At 35.9% G+C, this 16,892-nt stretch overlaps 1 long non-coding RNA gene across 1 annotated transcript; it reads right to left on the bottom strand.

Annotated features, from left to right (window-relative positions):
- Positions 1-1,589: 1,589 nt before the first annotated feature.
- On the bottom strand, positions 1,590-13,906 carry LOC126651824 (uncharacterized). Its single transcript, XR_007631788.1, has 3 exons — positions 13,751-13,906; positions 5,581-5,746; positions 1,590-1,679 (listed from the first exon to the last, which is right to left on the bottom strand). It is a non-coding gene; the product is annotated as an uncharacterized LOC126651824 (long non-coding RNA).
- Between the last annotated feature and the right edge of the window lie 2,986 nt (positions 13,907-16,892).

The following is a 16,892-nucleotide window of genomic DNA, read 5'->3' on the forward strand; positions in this document are numbered from 1 at the left end:
ACAGAAATTCTAGCAATGTTTTTTTTCCTAGCAAATCTCTTCAGTAAATACTGGTAGATCAACCACAATGATTTCTTCTCATAGAGGGATTTACATGTTTTTCTGCAGAGTAACTATAAACTAGACATAAATTTTCATAAACTGTTATTTCTGAATTATTTTGTAGATGTTTCCTGTTTTTCCTATATGTATGCTGAAAAATATATATTTCCTTTAAAAAGAGGAAAAAGATGCAAGAGTAAGGCAGTACATAGAGAGATGCATGAAGGCATGGAGTTTGACTTGTAAGAACAGATTGATTCAAAGCTATCCAGAGATGCAAGGTCTCATCTCCCAAAAGAGTCTTTTGCTTTATTCACTACTTTTGTACCAGTACAAGTCATAGAAAATTTGCAATCTGATTGCTGGCAAAACTCTCACATGCCAATTAGTAAAAGACTTGCCCCGTGCACTTTTTACTCCTCGCTAGCAGTCTGAATCTAATTCATCATAAGCATGTTTCTACTGCCCCACATGGTCTCTAATCATGAATAATACTTTCCTGATAGATATATAAGCAGACTTTCTCCATATAAAAGTGCAGAAAATAAAAGACAAAGCTTCTGATAGACATTTTACTGTTTTTTTCCAGTGGTACCTCCATTCTGATAATTCTGTTAGTCAGAACTCTAAACTTTTTGCTGAATGTATGATCACTAAAATGGTAAAAGCGTAATCTTCCTACTGCTATTGATTTTGCCACCTAATTTTCAGCATGAACATTCTCTGCCACTGAAAGCACTCCAGCTGTGCTGCACAACAGGATAAATAACATATTTCTGTTTCCTTGAGAAGCTGCTCTCTTTATCTGCTGACCTTTCTAACGTTTCCAACTCTAGTTTATATTTTTTATACAAACCATTTTATGGACTAAATGCAAAAAAAAAAGATTAAAAATAGCCAAATGAAATAAATGAAGAAATTACTTAGAAGTTCTCAAGAATTTTCCAAGGTTCAACTGAAATAAGTTTTCTAGATTTTACCTTTCATTTCCAAGGCTAAACAGCGTAGTTGCAGTTTCTGTAATAAGGAAGGTTTTCTGTTTTTCAGTGATTCCAAGCTAGTGACTACCTAAGGAAAGCAAAGAAAGCAGAAAATATTGTGATATGGGTTAGGGGGTAGGGTTTTAATGTGGAGATGTTTGAGCTTTCTTGTATTTTGTTTATTCTGTCAGAGTGTATTTTTCACAACTAACAGACACAGCTCTCCCAAATATGAAAGCACAATGCTGACTGCGTTTTCTCTGATCAGTAGGTCAGATTTTTTTTTTATTTCATGCATCATTCAAAACTTTTTTAGTTCCTCTGTGAAGTCAGAATATGTTTTATTCTGTGAAGTCAGAATATATTGTAACCCCCTTGTCAAAGAAAAAAAAAACACCAACAAGCACAATTACTTTTGTCTTCTTTCCAACGGCATACACTTGATTAGCCACACTTTTTTTTTCGTCATTAAGCTCCAGTGCCGTGAGTTTCATCAATTTATCCATGAATTAGAAAACTAAAATTTTATTGCCTTACCATGAATGTTGTCTTTGCTGTTCAGGAATGCAGAACATGGATATCATACCCCTGAAAATTCACAACCAAAAATGGCTCAAACTGAATAGGTTTCAATGTTGATAAATATTAAAAGTGACTCTGGAAAGAAATATAAATAGCTTTGTGTAACAGTTATATATCTTCTGTATAACCTCTATTTCCCCTGGTTGCTCATGCTAGGATATTACCATTAACTACTACCACACATTTAATATATTTAATTCCAGATATTGCCCCAGATATTTGAAAAATATTTTCAAATTGTACAAAATACTTTTAATTTTTATGTTTCAGTCTCTGTAGTATACAGTGAGCATTATGATTATTAAATTATTTAAAATCTGGTGTGAATGCAATGCTTGATCAGACATAGAATCATAGAATCAATTGGGTTGGAGAAGACCTCCGAGATCATCAAGTTCAACCCTTGATCCAACACCACTGTGATTACTAGATCATGGCACTCAGTGCCACATCCAACCTCATCCTAAAAACCTCCAGAGACAGTGAATCCACCACCTCCCTGGGCAGGCCATTTCAGTGCCTGATTGATCTCTGTAGAATTTCTTCCTAATATTCAACCTAAACCTCTTCTGGCACAGCTTAAGATCATGCCCTCTTGTCCTACTGCTGGTTGCCTGAGAGAAGAGATCGATGCCAGTGCTGAGTACAGGGGAAGAATCACTTCCCTCGTCCTGCTTGTCACACTGCTCCTGATCCAGGCCAGGATGCCATTGGCCTTCTTGGTCACCTGGGCACACTGCTGGCTCATGTTCAGCATAAATCCAAAACACAGCCCCATACCAGCCACTCTACCCAAGCCAAATCCATCATGATGAGCCCAGGATTTTTCAGGATGATAGGCTCAAATTAAATTTACCAAAATCACTTAGACCAACAATTGATAGTGTGAAGACATCTCCAGTTCAGAAGTTCACATTGGAAAGGGCTGACTACAAGGCGATGTTTTATGGGGAGGTAAGAATAGGATGCTTGAAGGTATTGAGGGATTAACTGCAGGGTTTCTGCAGAAAGTGGAAAGCCTCCACTTTTGTGCACTTCTGATTTTGCTCAATAAAACTTACATTTTACATCTACAAGGGAGTTCATGTTGTTCAGTCACAGTATCAGCAGATATTCCAGAAAGTGTTTGGTTTACTAGCACAACCACTCCAGCATTATTTTCTTTTCATGTAATAAAATCTAATTTTTTTTTGCCTTGAAATAACAGAGCAATCACACTGGGCTTGTTCTTAAATGTTATAATATAATGCTGTCAAATCAACTCTTGGACTCTCCCAGAGGTACAGTTCTAAGCACCTTTTCTATCTGTGCTTCCCATTTGTTCCTATGAAACAACCATTTTGCACAAATGTCAACAGACTCCCTAAAAATGTGCTCATCTGCACTATGACAAATGTAAGGCATGCTATGTGTCACTCGCTCTCTTCCTTCTTCTTGCAGAAAGGGAGTCAGTGTAAATATTTTACATTCCAATATTTTTACTTATTTGCATGCACTCACAGTTTTCTTTGATTATTACTTAATACATGTATTTACATGAATTAAAATATTTACATGGATGTGTTTTTACATGCTGTGTAAGTGTAGAGTGAAACCAAATTTCTCAGCTGGTATGCTGGGATTAAAGGTAGCCTCTCTGACACATCCTCTCCTATATGCTTTCTTGTTCTTTCCGTGTGGTTTAAGTCTATGCTTTGCCTTTCACTACTTCAACCCATCCTCCATTAGACCACTCTGTGTCACTTTTCTCTCCCTTTTTTTCATCTTGACACAAGTTTTCAAATCTCCTTCTTAATGTTCCCTCATCACCATGTGTGTAAAACAAATTGAGCTCTCTGTGGCATGCAGAGTCAGGGCACAAACTTTAATAGTGTAATTTAGAAAAGGTTCAGAACAGTACTGTGGAAAACTATGCTTGAAAACTCAAAGCTACTGGTCTCATTAAGAAGATGCTTTTTCTGAACCAACTGAGAGAGAAAAAGTCAGTGGGTCTTTATAATCAAAGGTTCAGAAACATTAGTAGCAAAATGCAATGGAAACAGCAAAATGTTGAAATTTGTTCCAGAACTGCAAGGTGCCAGTGCTCTGCTCTGACGGAACTCAAATTAGTGGAAGTTTTGACATAAACTATAAAGGCAAAAGTCCTCAGTTCATTGTCTATGTCTAAAACTAATGTCTAATTTTTTTTTGGTCTTTGTGACAAGCCTATGAAAACATATTACCTGCATATATATATGCTATTTGCATTAGAGTGGCTCCCTTTCAAAGCCCATACAATGCGTTTTGTGCAGTTTATGACTTCAGTTTTGGGCAAGGATAAGACAGTTTTAAAAGCATAACATATAGGACACTTCTGGTTTTCATTAAAAAAATTAAACAGTTTTCACTGGTTTGAATCCATTACTTTGGTTTTAAATTTCAGTAGCATTACAGCTGAACATGAGGAAAACATACTTGTCTAAACTGGTATAGCTTATCCTGAAGGCACAACATGACAGCTAGAAGGAGGACTACCTGTGGTTAAATCAGAGATGACATGTGAATGCATTCACTAATTAAGACATATTTAAGGAGGTTTTATTTTAAATCCCTGGTCTCTTCACTGAAATAAGCAGACACCCTTACCCTGGAACTTCAACAAAAAGACAAAAAAAGTAACACTGTGGTGTCTCTTTTCTGTCCTCAAAGAGGTCCTCTGGATATCCATTTTTCACTTTTAGTTCTCTATATGCAACGAGGGGGAAGTGAGATAGCACACCCCACAAGCTTGCATGTGACTCTGACATTCATCAGAGCTGTTACATTCAATGATAGCTGAAAGGTGTGCAGTCATCCGATTGTGCAGGCCAGTGAATCCCCTTGTCATCACTCTAAACCTGATTGGACCTATGCCAGAAGCACTGCAGCTTTAGCACATGGAGCAGCTTGGTACATCAGTACTGCTAAAACCCAGCAACACGCGCAGGGTTAATGTCACCTGATCTGTCATTTGCTTCCTGATGCAGCATTGTTTATAGATTAAGGAGTAAATGTAAGCTTTAGATAGTTTATTTGGGGGTATTGCATTGTTAATAGTTTATCTGGTTTTGCTGGTTTTATTAGTTTGTTCACTATTTTGGTTAAGTTAACATCAGGAAACTGGTAAAATATACTTCTGTGTATCACAAAGAATTTAAGCGTTGTTGTTGTTAGGACTTTTCACTCCATGTTCACTAGTCTGGAGTACTAAAACATGATTCTGTACTAACAGATAGTTAAACTATCCAAGCAGATGTTTAAACGCACATTTTTTTTATCTAACTTACATGAGGGTTAAAATATTTGCTGAATCCAAAGAAGGACAAAGGCTTATTTTAACATCTGATTTAGCTGTGTGTGTGATGACCTCCCAACTTTACTAAATCAAGCATAAATATCTCATTGACTGCAATGAAGACAGTATTTCATCCTGTTTATATCACTACAGTACAGCAAAATATACTCATTTTTTGACAGACTCTTTATACAATTTCATCCTTTCACAGCTAATGTCAGAACTGAACTCCTACTGTATAAGATGACACAAGGTGTTTATTCCTCTGGAAATTTCATCATATCATACAAAATTGAATCCAGTAGTACTATTGCATGATCCTACACGTACAATTTCTTCCTAAGAAGATGTGAATGTAAAACGAGATGGAATATTCTGCAGGATCTCAAGCAGCCCACAGGGAGCTTCAGCTGCAACATAAGCCAGACGTCAGCCAAAGGCCTCAAAAACACCTTTTCATCTCTAACCCCTGCTGTCCCATCCTTCCTTAGAAATTTCAATTACTACATTGTCTGCCCTGTCTTAAATCAAAAACCACTAGGTTTCATTCAGACATATTCTATCAGGTGAAAAAATTTTAGCAACCAAAATATTTCAATCTGCAGAAAAATTAAAACATGACATTCAGATAGGGTGCAGCAGACATTAAGGAACTGCTGGTACCTGAGAACCTGTACAGACAGAGAATCTCTGCTGCTGTGCCTGCTCTTCCCTTTCAAGTTCTGCAAGGCCAAGGGGGCTTCTCAGTCTTGACATTTGTTTTCTTCTTCTGATCTACATCTTTTCCTGAATTCGTTTTTTTTATGCCTCCAGGCACTAACCAGGACATCTGAAGGGTAAAGGGAGAATAATATTAGTCACATATACTGACCCCTTACATAAGGGCATTAAATAGTGTCCCTTTGGAGCTTATTTTAAAATGTCTTAGAAAAACCTTTGAAATATCTCAGAGAGAGAGAATGAAGATGACATATGATTTCAAATAACCAACACAACCTTCTTTTTTTTTTTCTTTCTAGGGTTGCTCCTAAACATTTTGAGAGAATTAATAGTTGTTATTGTCATGTTATAGGAAGAAAGGACAAACACACACAGAAAACAGTAATGGAAGTTCATCATCAACTCAGTTGAAGCAGGTTAAAACTCTACTGAATTAAAGATACTAAAAACGTCAATTTGAAAAAAGTAAGTTTTAAACATGAGGATTTGGAGATTTTTTATTTTCATGTAATTCTCATTTTTAGTTTGTATTGGAATGTTTGATTATTATGGTAAGAAATAATGCTTTTAGTATGTTTGCCTATGTCTACAATCATCATTATGCATTTACGAAAAAAAAAAAAACAGGTGCAGTTAAAATTGGATTTAATAACTTTTTCCAGCCCCTCACACCTTAATGTTGTCAAATCTATCAAATATGATTTTTTTCTAGGGCAGTTTCATTCACGTACAACTAGAGGAACACTACTGCAAGGAACAAAACCAGCAGTTCTCACTTGACCATAGGAGAGCTGAAGGGAAAAAAAATTAACTATTTCTGCTTTTTAAGAAGATTACTTAATACAGGATTCAGAAAATAAAATTATGTATGCAGTTGAGCTTGCTAAATACTATTTCTCAAATACATTACTCACTGAATTTTTGTCATTTTTCATTGACTAATTTATTCAACAAATACTTCTTATGATAGTTAACCAATACTGCAGCAATCAAAATATTATTTGTCAAATTATTTGATAAATAATGACATTATTATTCAAATTCCTTAGTTAATGGTATTTATTTATTTACTTATTTATTTTCAGCTAGCTGCAATCTCTGCCATGGAGCAAAGCTGCTTAAATGCAAATTGATGATGCACATTAAATACTAACAGACAGCACAAGCAGTGCTGTGTTTTACATAAGTTTTAATTCTTCTTTAAAAAAATTGTCAAAGAATAATTTTTACTTGCTCTTTCTTTTAATTGTTCTTTAATTGTGTTTGTTTCCTCTAGTCCTTCCTTCCTCTTTTTTTTCTTTCCAACTTATATGATTTTCTAGATGATAATGCTCTTTTTTATAAAGTTTATATCCAGGAGGTGACTTGATACTGTTTTTAAGAAATGCTTTTCACTCACAATCTTTAACTATTCGTAAATATTTAACTGCAATTTAACTACTCAGATATGACTTCATAAAAACAGAATTCTGAGAATTAATGTTATTTGTGTACTAGAGAATGATCTACGCTCTGCTTCAGTCATTGCCGTGACTGAGAAAGAGGGAATTCATTGATGCAAGGACAGGAAAAGAGACTATTTCACAATTAGGAAAAATTTAGTATGGACAACTGGACAGAAACCTTGTCCATGAACAGGATACTTAGCAAGTGGAACATGAATCATCATTAATCTTGTCTTCCTCCTTTTCTATATGCCTAGTATGAGATATCTGGAACTGCATTTGTAGAATTACTAAGTATTCGTGACTGCATCCAAATGGAACCAGAGTCAATTTTGAACATGTGCAGCATTGCAGAATTATTAACCTCTTAAGGGGGAAAAAAATTTAAAAACCCAAAACCAGACCAAACCAAACAAACAAAAAAGAAAAAAATAAAAAGCCCCCCCCCAACAAATAAACATAATCTTCACCAAAAAAAAAAAAATCCCCAAAAATACACAATGCCCAGCAACACAAGAGTAGGTTTATCAAATTAAGCATGGAAAGTTCAGATGTCACTTGACAGCTTTGGTCTTGAAAAGGAGCTGTCAATGTTTCTATGTGTTTGGATACTATGCAATAAATTTGCAATATTTATAAAGAGCTTACATCCATGAAAATCAACATAATACTTAGATATTATTTTCTACATGACAAAACCTTCATAGAAGGGATAAATAACATTTGCAAACTATGAAAGAACAGACTTTGGCATATGTTATGAGATGTCTCTTCAAGAAAAAATGTTCTAAAAAAGTCAAAGTTATTTAAAATGTATTCAATCCACAACTTGAAAGATTTTTCCTATATGAGTAGGAAGATGATCTCAGATAATTAGCAAACACAGAAAATCTCATGTACCCTTCTTCTTATAGCAGATGCAGTGTTTTTATGTAAAATAAATAATACAAAATAAAATCTCACAGTTTATGTGAATATCTAAACCACACACATAATTCATGCCGTTACATCTTTAGCACTCCAAATACGGGTATCCCTACTCCAACACCCTACTCCACAGAAGCACCAAGTCCCAAATTTTATCCCTCCTTAAAAGCCTGACTCTGAGTGACTAAGCTCTTGATAGAATCTGGCTCTTGACATTTAACTAGGCTGTTAATGATTCAGTAGTACGTAACTATGATCTCCATCTGATATATATAGATAGATATAGATATATAGAGATAGATATATAGCTATAGATATATATCATCTATAACTCACCTAGCAGTTGTTATGGTAGTTTTAAGAATAAAAGTAACTGCATTAACTGAAAATAAGGAGATGTTTAACGAGATTTCCAATAATATGATTTAACCTCCTAAGTGGCTCTTATCAGTAACTTTGAAACCAAAGAAATCCACAAAAGTAGTATGATTTATTTACATGCTTTCAATGACTTTTGATCATTATTATACATAAACAACAAGATAAAATTCTGTAGTAAATTTGTTCTTTATGAGTCACTCACCTTTAGTTTAATGAAAAGAAAATCTTCACAAATCGAGCCGCAGTATGCCCGGCTGGCCTGTTTCAGGTGCGGAGGATAACATGCCACGCCTTTTTCCCCATCCTTTTTTCCAGCATATGGGCCATACAGAATTGATGCTTCAACCCCTGATCTCTGAGGCTGCATACTGTTTGAAAGTGTAGAGTAAGGGGCAGTACACTGGCCCAGCTATAGCGAGGGAGAGACATTGTGCAGAGGGACAGTGCTGCACCCCACTGTGAGGTGTCAGTTTGTGCACAGCCCTGTAGACAAAAGAGCTCCAGGAGGCATTGCCTTCCAAATGACCCATGGTTGGTCTGAGCCATGCAGCTGTATGCCTCAACATGTTCTCACTCTGGTGTTCCTATACATATTTTTCTTATTTTATGCAGTCTTTGATGTGTAAAGGTAAGTTATGACAAGGGAGGGAGAAAAAAAAAATCAGCAATTATACCAAGAAAAAAATTTACAAAGATGTGTGCTAATTTCCTTGGTGGTAGTTTGCTGTTTCAAACACATGGCAAATTAAGGGTCTCTCTCTATATGTTTTGAAGAACCCTGCACTGCAACCTAAGTAAATGCCCAATTCTGCTACCCTACACTGATGTGAATCAGTGGCAGTTTTCCTGATAAATGGGGTGTTTCCAGAATTACTTCAGTAAACAAGGAGAACAGAACTTGGAGTTGAGGGTAGTCATCATCTTGTAGGAACAGAGCCAAAGCCTGAGCATTTCCACAGCTGAAGGAAGGAGACAAAGCATATGCTGCCTTGTATGAACTAAATGTCACTTGTCTTCTAAAGCTGTTTTTACTGTAAGGTTGCTATTACTTGTTTCCCCACAGTCCCCATAGTAACTATAAAAATTTAATTTCTACTCTAAATATTTAAATCCCTGTCAGACCTGTTAACATTTTGAAGAGTAAACACAAAGGAGCCATGTGATTGTTCTGCACTGCTCTGGGCCCTTGTGGAAGGCTGCATCAGCTGTAACTCTTCTTGCTTTTTGGGTTAGAGATATTTCTTAGTAATTTCAAATATGGGTTCCGGGATAATTTAATTGTTCTAAAAAAATCTTGTTACAACAAATTACTGAACTTTTGAGTATTGGAGTGTTATTTCCTGCATGGGGTTTTTTTAGGGTTTGTTTGTTTTTTATAAATTGAAACATTTATGAACCAGGGAGCATCACCTCATCAAGCAGTTAGACTTTTACAAACATTTTCAATGTTTAAACTGGCATCAGTTTAATTATTAGCATTTGCACTGCAAATTGCTTTTTTTTTTTTCCTCAAATGTGGTTAAAATTAAACGTTCAAACAAAATCTTTCCCAGGTCACTGGAAATCTGAATTTGCAAACAGTCATTACAATCACTGTGTAATTGATCTTACACAGTGAGATCTTATAAGTGAATTCAGAAGTTCTCATCCATATAACAGTACCACTGTGCTAATACAAAAGTATGTGGAGACACAGTGCTGATCATAAAGATCTTATAGTCTGAATGAAAATAAATATGACAAAGAGTGGTAAACAAACAAAAAATTATCAATCTGAATGTTCATGTTAACAAGAAAATACCAATTTCCAAATTAAATATAGTCCAAATGAATCCAGATCCAAATGTTTCTGTATTCCAGAAAACTTAAAAGTGGTTTCCATAGTTGCATTTTCATATAAAAACAATTACACAATTTTTTGTACCACATGAATAATGAATACCTTTAGTGCTAATAATATTCTATTTTCCTTCTCAGAAAATCTGCATAGTTTAATATTTTTCTCTTCATACAACTTATTGGCTTAGTTAATTATAAAGCAAACAGCCTGAAAACATCACAGCTGAAACTCATGAACATTGTTTTAAGTGTTTTTAAATTGATCTCAGACCACTCTTACTGAGCACATCAGCATAACATTAGTGCCACAGGCAGGCAATATGTGTTGATTGGTACAAAATCAATTTTATCGACTTTCATAATTGAAATCATATTTTATTAATGAGAAATCCAAGCAAATACTTTTTGAAACAAAATATCTGATCCCTCTTTAGGAGTTCCATTAATTTATAATGTTCTTTAGACAATGAAAATTGTTTTGTTTTATCCTTTCAATGAATAGGGGTTTGTTACTCTCACTATAAAGAAAAATTTCTTCAGGCAAGTTTCCCTAGATTCCCTAACACATCAATTGTTACAGAAAATAAAAACATACTTTAAACACCCTCAGCATGGTTATACCCACAGGCGCAATTTGGCCAAAAGAAATTTAATATCTGGGAAAACAAATAAATATTTCTGCTTGTTATTTGCATGAAAGACAGCTTAAAAGAACCATATGTTTATTTAACATATTTTTATAGCTTTTATTAATTGAATCTAAAAATTGGCAGCATTAAATCTGTTGATCTATCAAATAGAAAGGCAAATCTATAGAGTCATATTAAAAAAACTAGTAACTAAAATAATCATGACATTTACATTATTGTACTATTTTTGGTCTCTTAACGAAATACTGCTATAAACTTGCCTCTTCCATAAAATACTCAAGATAGATGGTATTCACTAAGCAATGCAATGTGGAAAGGTGGAAGCTGAGAATAATGCAGAGTTTTTAAGGCAGTTTAAAGGTCCACCAGTGGCCTCCTGAGGGACCAACAGCTTTGTAATAAGAATGACAGCTACAAGTGGTACTCAGTGCTCTGCTGGCACCACTGATCTGCTGGCCCCTCTTTGAACTGCCAAAAATACCTGGCTTGGCCGGCACACCAAAATTACTGAGACGCTCCCTGGAAGACAAAACTGTGTATATTGCTTTATCCAGTTGCAATATCTATCAATTCTATTGGTTTAGCCCCAGACTAAACCAGCAAGCACCTTTTAAATCTGATTAACTGCACCTGATGCCTTGTATTGTTGACTTATAGAGAAGGAGGGAATGGGGCAAATTCCAGCTTCCCTTGATGTTCTCATATATTTCTGCAACTGCTTTTGCTCCAGATAGTGCTCTAGTTTGAGTCCGTGACCATCAAGACTAGCAGCCAAGTAGCTACCTGGCCACTCACTCATTCCTCACTCTCTGTGGGACAGGGGAGAAAATGGGAAATTGTTAAGGAGAAAGTCTGTAGGTCAGGATAAAGGCAGGGAAATTACTTACTAGTTATTGCTGTGGTAAGAACAGGTTCAACCTGGAGAAATTTAAATTAATTTTGTTGGTTTGTTACGTCAACACCTCCCTCTCATCTGACAGTGGCCTTCATCAAACTTTTTACTCTCTCCTCCTCTTTCTTTTTGGTGATTTATGCCCTTTCTTGAACCTTTCCCAGGAAATGCCATGAGTGTGGCTGAGAGGTTCAGTTGTGCCCTGTGGTGGGTCTGTTGGGATGGGCTGTGTCTGGCACTGGATAGCCCCTGGCCTTTTCCCTCAGAGGCCATCCCTGTAGCTACTGCTGCCAACTCCTGGCACAAGAATCTTACCTAAGGATTTCTCTCCCAGGTACTGGAATATTTGGCTGTATGCTGCTTCCAATTTGAAACAGAGCAGGGTTTTTTCTTTTGAAAGGCAGCAAGCTATACCTACCCCCTTTTTTTTCTTTTCATAAAATGAATAAATCACCACCAAAAAAAACAACAAACCAAATCAACAAAAACAACAACAACAAAAACAACCTCATTATCTGGCATAACTCAATTTGGTACTATAAAGTCATTCATCTTCTAGTCATTCCTCCATCCATCCCCAGGCTAATCCATCCCTATGTTTATGTGGGTTCCTCTAGGAAAATGTAAAACTCTTGATGGTTGCTGTTGGAAGGCTGTACGTATTTGAGATTGAGCGCATTGTTTTCAACACAAGTTATGCTGTCTACAGAAATCCCTTCTTGGTGTAGTAGTCAATGAAAGTGTAGTCAATCAATTAAAGAATTATTCTCCCTCACCTTCACAGATTACTCTGAGTTGGAAGGAACCCACATGGATCATCGAGTTCAACTCTCAAGTTAATGGCCTCTATGGTGATCTACCCTACAACCTTGGTGTTATTAGCACCATGCTCTAACCAACTGAGCTAATCTCAGGGTTACTAAACTACCTACGTGCTTGCACCTGAAGTAAATAATAAAAACCAGTGAGTAAAACTGGTCACTACCTGTTTATTTCAAATCTCCTAGGCCTTCATGCAAGATCATCATTTGCCGATTTGTAGAACAGGACAGAAGATCACACGCTTTAATAAGCAGACATCAGAATTTTGTAATGTTTTAAGTATTTTCAGGCAAAATAGGAAGTATAGATTTAATATCTAAATAAATTAAAAGACAGAAGAGGTGGACAAAAAAAGAGAAAACATTTTATATTAATACTTTCTCCTTCGGGCTTACTCATAATGGAAATGGTACACTAGAAAAGAAAACCTGAAGATAGTTTGTGGAAGATACATAAGATAATGCAAGGACAAAGACATACAATAGGATGACTAAAGCATATACGTTTACAGTTATAATCAAAGCTTTTTACCATAGTCAAAGCAAAGGAGAGAGGGCGGAAGCTTTAGAGTTTTTCTCAGCTGCTATTTGCTTGAATCAGAAACTATTGCCTTTAAAAAACCAAAACCCTACATCAATTGCACAAAAGCTCCAAGCCAGGCTATAGTAGATGGGTCAGAAAATTGATAATCAGGAATGATTTTTCATAATATTCTCACTTAAATATGATTTGAGTTGGTAATGAAGAAAAGCTAATTTCATTTTATGGTTGTTTAGTGGACTATGAGACACATACAGAGAATCATTTCACATGCATTCATTTCGCAGTGGGCAGTCTTACACACAAGACCTCTAGACAGCAATCCCAGCAGAGCAGTGTCCAGCTGGCAACTAAGCACCATGCATTCACTATCTCACTCCTCCCCAGTGGAATGGGGGAGAGAATTGGAAGAGTGGAAGTGAGAAAACTCATAAGTTGAGGTAAAGAAAATTTAAGAGGTAAAGCAAAAGCTATGCACACAAACAAAGCAAAACAAGGAATTCATTCACCACTTCCCCTGGGCAGGTAGATGTTCAGCCATCCCCAGGAAAGCAGGGCTCCATCACACATAAGGGTTACTTGAGAAAGCAAATGACATCATTTCAAATGTGCCTTACCTTCCTTCTTCTTCATCCATCTTTATATGCTGAGCATGATGTCATATCGTATGGAATATCCCTTTGGTGATTTGGGATCACCTGTCCTGGCTGTGTTCCCTCCCAACTTCTTGTGCACCCCCAACCTCCTCGCTGATGGGGTGAGAAGCATAAAAGGTCTTGTCTCTGTGTAAACAGGATTTAGCAACAATTACAACATACCTGGACTTTTAACACCGTTTTCAGTACAAATCCAAAATACAGCCTCATACTAGCTATTGAAAAGAAAATTAACCATACCCCAGCCAAAACCAGCAGAGGCAGCTAAAGATTAAAGGAATAATCTGCCTCCCTGAAGTAGTTCTAGCTCAGGGCAGGGCTGACTGAAACAGCAGCACAGTACTGTATTTTTCCTGACTACCCTATATTGTTTAGGGAGGCAGAAGCAGGGACAAGAATGAAGCTATTTTACTTATAAATGAAACGAAACTCTACAGTACGTCTCCTTATCAGTTGATGAGCTAAAGTAGCTTTGTATTCACTTATACTGACAGATAACTTCCTCTTATCTTGACAAATTATTTTTGGTCCACTGAGGCAGGAATTAAAGTATGATATGGTAAAAAGAAGAAACTAATTATTTTTGTAACCTTAGTGTTTATAAAATTGTACTGATAATAACCAGAAATGCATAAATTAATTACATAAACTATAAACCTTTTTTCAAGGACTTTTAAAAATTAAATTTATGTGTTTATAATTATTTAAAATATTTTAAGAAATACTATATACCCAGAAGGTAAAACATCCATTTTCACTAGGGAAATGGACCTACTTGTCTTCTTTCAGTCTTATTTCATAAAGAGAACACACAAGGCAGGGACAAAATAAAGTCATTATATTTAAAATTCTGTTTTGAGAAAGACCTTGGATGTACAACATAAGTTTCAACTCTGCAGGCATGAAAACTCTCAAGGATTTTAAAACTCTAGATTCTACAGCAAAATCAAAATATTCCATGAAGGAGTTTGTAAGACTTTGCTGACATGAACAGATAACTAGATGCAAAGGAGCACGCAAAGAAATACAAGGTAACCCAATTAGCATACCAGAGAAAGCATCTCAGATACATTCTATAATGAAGAGAAATACAGGAGTGTACACCTTCACAGAGTTAGATATTTCAAAAGGAAAGAGTAAAGAAAGATCTGAAAGTAAGAGTATTTGGCTATGAAAATTGTTCCCCAAGGTTTCATTTGAGGGACTACAAAGAGCAGAGATGGCACTCAAAATGTCTCCTCAGAATTCTCCATTACAAATTTGGGACTACATTTTTCCAAGAAATACTCACAAGATATAAAATGGGGAAAAAAATGCTGAGATTTATCTCTTGACCACTTTACCTGACTCTCTGAGTTGGTTTTAACTTGTCCCATAAAAAGCAGAGGAAATTAAGGATTCACTTAAGCTCCTCTCTGCTAATAAATACACGTACAGTCACTTTCAGAGGTAGAAAAGAGATAATAGTGGAAGGAGAAATGCAGGGGAAAGCAATAGCATGTTGGAGTTTTTCTAAAAGGCATTAGGAGCTGAGTTGTGCCTCAGGTCATGTTTGAACTGTAGAAGGCATCACCATGTAGAGATGTCGCAGTAAGTACTGCACATGCAGTACAGCACAGCCATGTACTCAGTGGTCTTATTAACTTGGATGCCAGAAGGAAGACAGACATGTTTGCATAGCAATGAGACCTGTTTAATTAAGCTTACCCCTCAGCCAGGCTGCTAGGTCCAAAGTGATGCACCCAAAAAGGCTGTGCTGTTTCTTTTTCGAGGGCTGACTAGAAGAGCTGACTTCAAGAGCTCTCTTCAAGATGTCTAGAGAATCTCTACATCCAGCTGCAGTCACATTCTGTTATGCCTTAACTTACAAAGCATCACAGGTGTGGCAAAATGAAATGGCACTGGACCAGCCCATAGGATTCATGACCTCTCCCCTTTTTTCAAATATTTAAGTCACACGAAAAGATTAACAACAGTTCTTCCAAAATGTTGTGGGAAAAAAGATACGAAAAAATAAGAAAAAAAATGTCTTGGTGACTGAGAATTATCACAGTGTTTTCCATGTATGAGAAAAAAGGAAAAGTGTTTTATTTTTCTTAATTCATATGTCTATTTGGATAAAATATTTATATCTTCTCCATATTGAGACCAATTCAGATATTATACATGCATACTCATTTATATTGTAGCCTACAGCTTAGGTTTTAAAATTAGGAATTTAGGGAGTCTAAATGCGGGATGGCTCTAAAATCACAGAGCTGTCCAGAAATATTTGGAAGGTTATGTATGCTTTTATTGTACATATAAAATAGCATAAAAAGGATCAAACACATTTCAGTAATCCCTTCAAGTACTTTGCTAAAAGATTATAAGATCAAGTATTTATTTGCCTCTGCTTCATGAAAAGATTTTCTGAAGCTACTTAATAAACAGGAAAGTGAGGGGGGGAAAAAGAAGATCAAGACTACAACATGAGAGAAATATCAGCAATCAGAGTTATATGAAGTACATGCAGATATTAATGATTGTGCTGTGGAATGGTTACAGTTCATTTATGCTAAGTTTAACATGAACAGCTGTTTCATAATGCAAATATATTCTGGGGGGAGGGACATAGAACAAATAATATTTATATTTCTTCCAATTATTTACTGGAGAATGCAAACATTTACATATAGACTATGCAACATACATGCATACACAGACACACACATACGTTATGTGTGTGTACACACACAAATACATCCCATCGTAATGGAAACTGAAAAAAACATTCTGCATAGTAAAGATTTTTTGATAAAATTGATACAGTACCACAGTTCAGATTACTATGCAATTGCATTCTTAAAAATACACTACATAAATTATTGCAACATTGCAGCAGTGCTAGTTGTGCTCTAGCAGCGGACCACACAGAGTACTGTAAACTTGAGTAATATCTTTTTGGCTGGCCAGTCCATAATGCCAATAAAAATTGATCCATCCCTAAAAGAAGATTTGACTGATTGACTATACTCTGGAACTAATAAGAAACAAAATATTTGATTTATGACCTTTGAAGATGGAATGGTATCCACATCCTTCTTCTTTACTCACATCCCAC

The sequence above is a fragment of the Myiozetetes cayanensis genome, unplaced genomic scaffold (genome assembly GCF_022539395.1).
Source record: "Myiozetetes cayanensis isolate MyiCay16 unplaced genomic scaffold, myiCay2020 scf7, whole genome shotgun sequence".
NCBI lineage: Eukaryota > Metazoa > Chordata > Aves > Passeriformes > Tyrannidae > Myiozetetes > Myiozetetes cayanensis.